This window comes from Prinia subflava, chromosome 2, assembly GCF_021018805.1.
Source record: "Prinia subflava isolate CZ2003 ecotype Zambia chromosome 2, Cam_Psub_1.2, whole genome shotgun sequence".
Lineage (NCBI taxonomy): Eukaryota > Metazoa > Chordata > Aves > Passeriformes > Cisticolidae > Prinia > Prinia subflava.
In genome coordinates this window covers 58,861,485-58,867,656 of record NC_086248.1, presented here as the reverse complement: position 1 = coordinate 58,867,656, position 6,172 = coordinate 58,861,485, and positions in this window count along the sequence as shown.

Below are 6,172 nucleotides of genomic sequence, written 5' to 3'. Positions count from 1 at the left end.
TGGCTAAAGTGGCCTCAGAACCACTCTAGGAATGACAGTAGTGATAAAGAAACCTCAGCAGAACTCCCTTAACGATCTGAGAAATCTGTAGTGCATCTAATCTTACAATACCATCTGTTTTCCATATTCTATAGATCAAGTGGTTCCTCTTGTTTACTGAGGAAGTCTCCAATGGAGCTTTGAATTGGTCCCAAATGCCCCAAGCACTCTTCAGTTGCACTAACAATTGCCTGTAGTTCCCTTCAGCACCCTGTCTCGAGCCACCATCTCCTCCTCCTGAAGACAAACTGGAGAAGAGATGCTACCTCCCCCTTTCTCCTTAGTCCTTCCTCACATTTCTGGAGAGGATTTTAATTGAAGGAGGTTGGTTTGGGATTACTGACAAGGGTTTGGGATGACTGACAAGGGTTTGGGATCGCAATCCAAGTTCTATCTTTTCCATTTTTTTCTCCCTGAAGCTTACGTACACTACTATTTCCACATTTGAATAAATTTTGATAAGAGTAAATCATTAAAAGAAAAATAATTCTTTATAAAGAGACAGATGGAGAAAAGACCCTTTTCCACTGATGTCCTCCTAAATGAGTCCTCCAAGATCTAGGCAGATGAACCCTTTTTGGGTTCCTACTGTTTTGTATTGGCAAAAACTGTGTCCTTTCAGGAAAGTGTCACTTGGGAGAAAATAGTGCTTGGGAGCTTCTCCAGGATAATAATTAAACACAGGCAACTCTTGGGAAATCAATTTTTCTTCACTGTTTTTTTACAGGAATCCTGATGCATAGCACCCTCATATTTACAGAACATTTTATCTTTATGTGTTAACAAATATCTTTTGGTTACTCTCCATTTTCCTTCAATTTCTTCTTTAATGTTCCACCTAATAAAACAAACAAACAAAAAACCCCAGAAAAGTTACAATTATAAAACTGCAATATTTAGAAATGATAGAAAACCAATTAGACAACATGGACCAAAGAGCAGAAGTTTTCTGAAGGTTTGTCTTACCATTTGTATACAAATTTCTGCAATGTATATAAATCAAGTATTATCTAAAATAGCTAAATCATCTGGGGTAAGAAATTTGGGAGTTCTAAGGTTTGATTCGCTTACTATTTTTAGAATGTAAAGCTGTTCTGAAACTGATGTGATAAACATCTCTTAAAGCTGAGTCCTTAGATGAGAGAAATCCGCTTAGTTCCATGAAGGACCTGCTTAGCATTTACCAAATTTATCATGTAATTGTATTTTAAAAAGAGAACTACATCAGAAATAGAATTAACATTTTGTTTGGCCAGAAAAGAAAGATAAAAATACTAAGAGACTTGTTTTAGGACTTTCATATTCTATCAGAAAAGGAAACTTCTACTGACTCATGAGCTCTCTCTCACGAATCATCAGGTTAGCATAGTGTCCCCTGTGCATTACAGCTCATGTTGCCGTGGATGAGTTCAGAAACTCTGCCTTTGATCCCATAGCCACAGCACATTGATCCATGAGTTTTTAGAGCTTATAGAGCAGATTGATGGTGCACTGCTATCCAGCAGCTAACAGAACAGCTTTTTCAACTTTCACAAAAGAGATAACAGATGAAAATTAAAGAAACTGTATATGAAGAATAAAAAATGCAATTAAAATTGATAAACTAACCTGCCCTTCTCTAATCCTATAATGGTATGATTAGCATATTTTCCAATATCTGCTTTCAGCATTGTGTTGTACTGCTGGATCCCACTCTCCCATAAATATTCATATTCCTCTGTATCACCTGGTCTGAAAAAATGGATAAAATGCTGAAATGAAAATGCTGAAACTTTTTCCAGCTTCACTTTCTTTGCAGCTGTCTCTGACTGCTTTTTTAGAAGAAATAAGGAGAAAACCATCAGCTTGTTCTTTTAGGTACATTTTATTACAGAAGTACAATCCACATTCTATCATACTTTTAGCCTGAGTTCTGCAGACTCAGAAATGTGATGGAAAGCAGAGTAAAACACAGACAAATATTTTTAAATTAAAAACTCATGAGTTACCTTCTGCAACAGAAACATTCAGGAGAATAGTACTTGTCTCCTCAGATCCCAGGCTTTGGGAGGGTCCCACAAGTGGAACAGGGAAGCCTTCATTTCTTCTCTCACCCTTTTTGAGTCCTGCTTTCATGTCAAAATTGTGGGTCCTCAGAGCAGCATTATTAACTGAAGCAAACTCCTGCAACACGTACATTGTATTAACAAGCATGATACTGTTTACACCACTTGAAGTTCCTCCTGTTCCAGGTGGTGCCTTTGCATTATTAATCTGTGTGGGTTAAAAATTTTCAAAACCCATTTTCAAAACCACTGGGACATGTGAATTATGCCCGTGACTCCCAGATTTCCACCGCTTGCATTTGTATGTCTGGGTATGTCACCAGCATCCGTGTCACAGACCTGCTTGATTAAAACTTCTGAGTAGATGCAATGATGGGCAAAAGGCATGCAAGAGAACTGCTTGGGGGGTCCTTCCCCCTTTCCTGGGATGTTATCTGGGAAAACTCCTAATGCTTCTAGTAGAGTTCTGTGTTTTCATACCCAAAATGCAATCTCAGCTTCTCTCAAAGACTCCAGAGCAGTTTGGGATAGATAGTTTGTTCTCCCTATGCTTCTGTTGTCTGGTATGTGTGTGGACTACTGCTTCATGTCCATCTGGTTCATGATATGCAACTGTCCTAGAAGAGTCAGTCCAAATTCCTTCTCATTCTTAGCATGGATAGGATGTTTTTGCCATCCCCCTCTCGCTATCAGACTCATGTATTCTACACTCAGGAGGATCTGTGACTACACAAGCTTTAACAGGAGCTTTAATATATCTGGTTTTTGTTCAAAGCAATTTCCTTCCAATGTTTCACCTGACTTGTTTAAAGGGTTCCATTTACTTTAAAGCCCAGAAAACCACATAGTAATCCAAAGTTTGTCAGGAAGCAAAGTAATTTCTGATTTGGTTGTGTTGTATTCTTTGTTTTGAACAAGCCCTCTGAAGTATGTCCTATTTCTACCAGCACAGTGATAATCTTCAAACTTCAGCAAAGGATCAGATGATTCTTTCATCAGCTATGTTTCCCTCTCCTGCAGCTCCTCCAACCCAATCCTCTTCTCTGCAAATCTAACATGACCTCTGTATAGGACAAGAACATGTATTTTAGATGTTATAACATTCAGTCTGAATTTCCCATTCATTTTCACCCAGCTGTTTTCTTCATGGTTTTGGAAATAGAAAATGGGATTTTCTATGGTGAACCTTTGAAAAATCACTTTCTTTTTTATGATGTTCTTACATGTGTAAATATCTGCAAGCTAATATCTAATTGCCTAAACAGATACTAAGAACAATCTTTCAAACCCATATCCCTACATTTTGCTCATGCTCTGAGGCCTGTCACCTGTCCTATAAGATAGGACCTTATAGAAGTCCTTTTGTCTCTACCTGCACAAAAGGAATGCAGAATAGAAATAACCTCCAAAATCCATTTGGGTTATCTGTTAAAAGTAAAACCCATGAAGAGTGCCGTAGTGGAGTTCAAAATTTAGAAGTCTGAGACCAAACCTGCCTAGTGTGCCTTATCTCACTGTGATTCACTATTGACACTCTCCTTATGTAGTCTGCAAATTTATCGGGATCTTGGGGAATCCAAGTTTCCTTGGGAAACTAATGATGCTAATGACTAGGAGTGCATCTGCAAATGCAGGCAAGCTGTTATAAGTCTCTTTGCCTCCTTACCTAATTCCTATACTGCAAAAGAGCCCATGAAGTATGAGAGAATTTAGTCCATTTATGCATTTATAACCATATGACAGGAATCTTTCATGGGTTGTTATTGTAACATCTGTGCTGAAAACACTGGTATACTTCCCTAATTTTGTATAGATCCTTTTTCCTGTGTATAATACATGATGCTGGTTCTAGGCTGTGTGGCCAAATTCTTTTTGTCTTCCCCAGTGAATACTGCCACTATTGCACTGTCTGGAGGCTTGTGAGAGCAGACATACCAGCTCAGGATATAAAAAAACCCCCACGTCAGTCAGGCTGGAAGGCTCATCTTAAGATGCTAATTATGCCAGGATAACTTTATCCCTTGAACTGACCTAATCATCACAAGTTCTTTATTTACCAAGCTGAAAAAAGAAACCATCTAAAAGCTAAAGCAGAAACAAGCTAAAAATGCTTCAGTCTCAAGCAATTACCACTATTGTCTTCATGGAAAAAGAGCTGAGAGAGGTTTTCTAAAACTGTCCATGTGTATAAAGGGCATAGTGTAACGTGCTGTCTCTTAGCACTACTCTAAGCCTAATGTACATTATTATGGGTGTGGAAATCTATATTCACATTAGTTGCCACACAGAAGCCATATAGAAGAAAGTATCAACCTGTTAGTTTATCATCTTTAATAAGTTATATAATTTGAACTTGACTTGGTTTTGAAAGAGATTCTGTGGTCTTAATGGACAAGAGAGATACAGTTCCAACTTAGTTTATAATTTGGTTCAACTCCATAGGTCACCCGTACAAACAATAGCTGCTACATCTTGTTTAATTGGCTTCTTGGCCAATACGTCAATGGCTAATTACCCTTTCCATCTTACATGAAGCATTAAGAGTGTTCCAGTAAACGTAGCACCACAGTCAATATATTCCCCTTTATTAGGTACACACGAATAGATCCAACACTAAAAAGTTTCTAAGAGATTTTGGGAAATCATTATCACGATTATCACAAAGCTAGAAGGCATTAATAGGCACAGCAACACCTTTGATAGTCATCCTGTGTGCTGGCATCATGGATGTGTATAATTGTATTCTACAGTTTGCTTGCATTTTTGAGTGTGACGAATTAAAGCGATTTCTGCAGAAATAAGTGAAACATTCAGCACCAGAATCAGCACTATTGAATATCAATATTAAAATGTTACTAATTGTTGGACTTAAGCCATGGCCCTTATCACCTTGAAATTTGCTAAACTTTCTGCTCAAATTGTACTAAAGCATGAGTTCATAAATTTTTAATGTAGATTTGAATCTTGCTCCTGGTGACTCCATGACAATCATGTCCTTACATCAATAGCTGCACAGTAAAAATAACTGTTAAACTATTTTCCAGCATGTAACTACAGGATTTTCAAGTATTATTTCATGTAGTAGATCATTATTCTGTACACTTTCAGCAGTCCAAGTCACAGGTATTTTTTTGTCTGGTCTGAGATATTATCTAGTTTAATAGAAAAAATTTCCATAGATGTGAAATCACTCAACATCACAATAGAAAATTATATCACACATGCACAACACTAGGTGTGAAAAGGAAAGAAAAGGTCATCTGTTGCAGGTATTCTTCCTGGTTTATTTTCAGAGATGCTCTAAGGATGCTTCTAGTAGCTTCAGTTTGGAAAGAGTGGGGAGGATCTTTCAGAATGATTAGATTATCATCCAGAGAGGGCTTCTTTGTCTATTGACATTACTCAAAAACTGTTGTAATTTTGAACACTGTGTTCAAAGACCTTTGGAGTGTAACAGTAGCAGAACAATTGGCTCAAGGAGGTTTACTCTTTTCTTAGATCTCTAAACAAATAAATTGAATAGTACAGCTTGCTTTTACAGACAAAATGTAGTTTAAACTGAAGCTGAATCCACAGTCCTGTCTTAGTCTCTATTCCCTAATGCACGTTGCTCCATCCAGAATTTTATGGTTCAGAAAGCTCATCCTCAGCACAACTTGTGGTTTAGGTGTCTGTGACTGCACAAGGTCAAGGATCAGCTTCTCCCAAGCAGAAACAAAGGCTGCATCTCCCAACTTGGCTACCAGCAGCTGGCTAGGAAAAACTTAATGATTGTCAGCTTGGAAGCTGAAGAGCATAGTAATGTGCAGTTTAGTCATGTGTTACTAGTAAAGTTGCATACAATTCATGCAGAATATGTGCACACTGTAAAAGATAGCCAAATAAAATTGCCCTAATAGATAAAAGGTTACAGGGTTACCCAGAAATACGTGTCATGTACAAATTTAAGAGCATGAAAATAAGCCAGAAACCAGAATCATTAAAGAATTCCAGACCCCTTTTTGCTTTGTCCTCCAGAAAGCTCCAGACAAACCTGAACCCAAAGGGACATCTCTCAGATCTATCAGAATAATGCATTTTGTCAATTC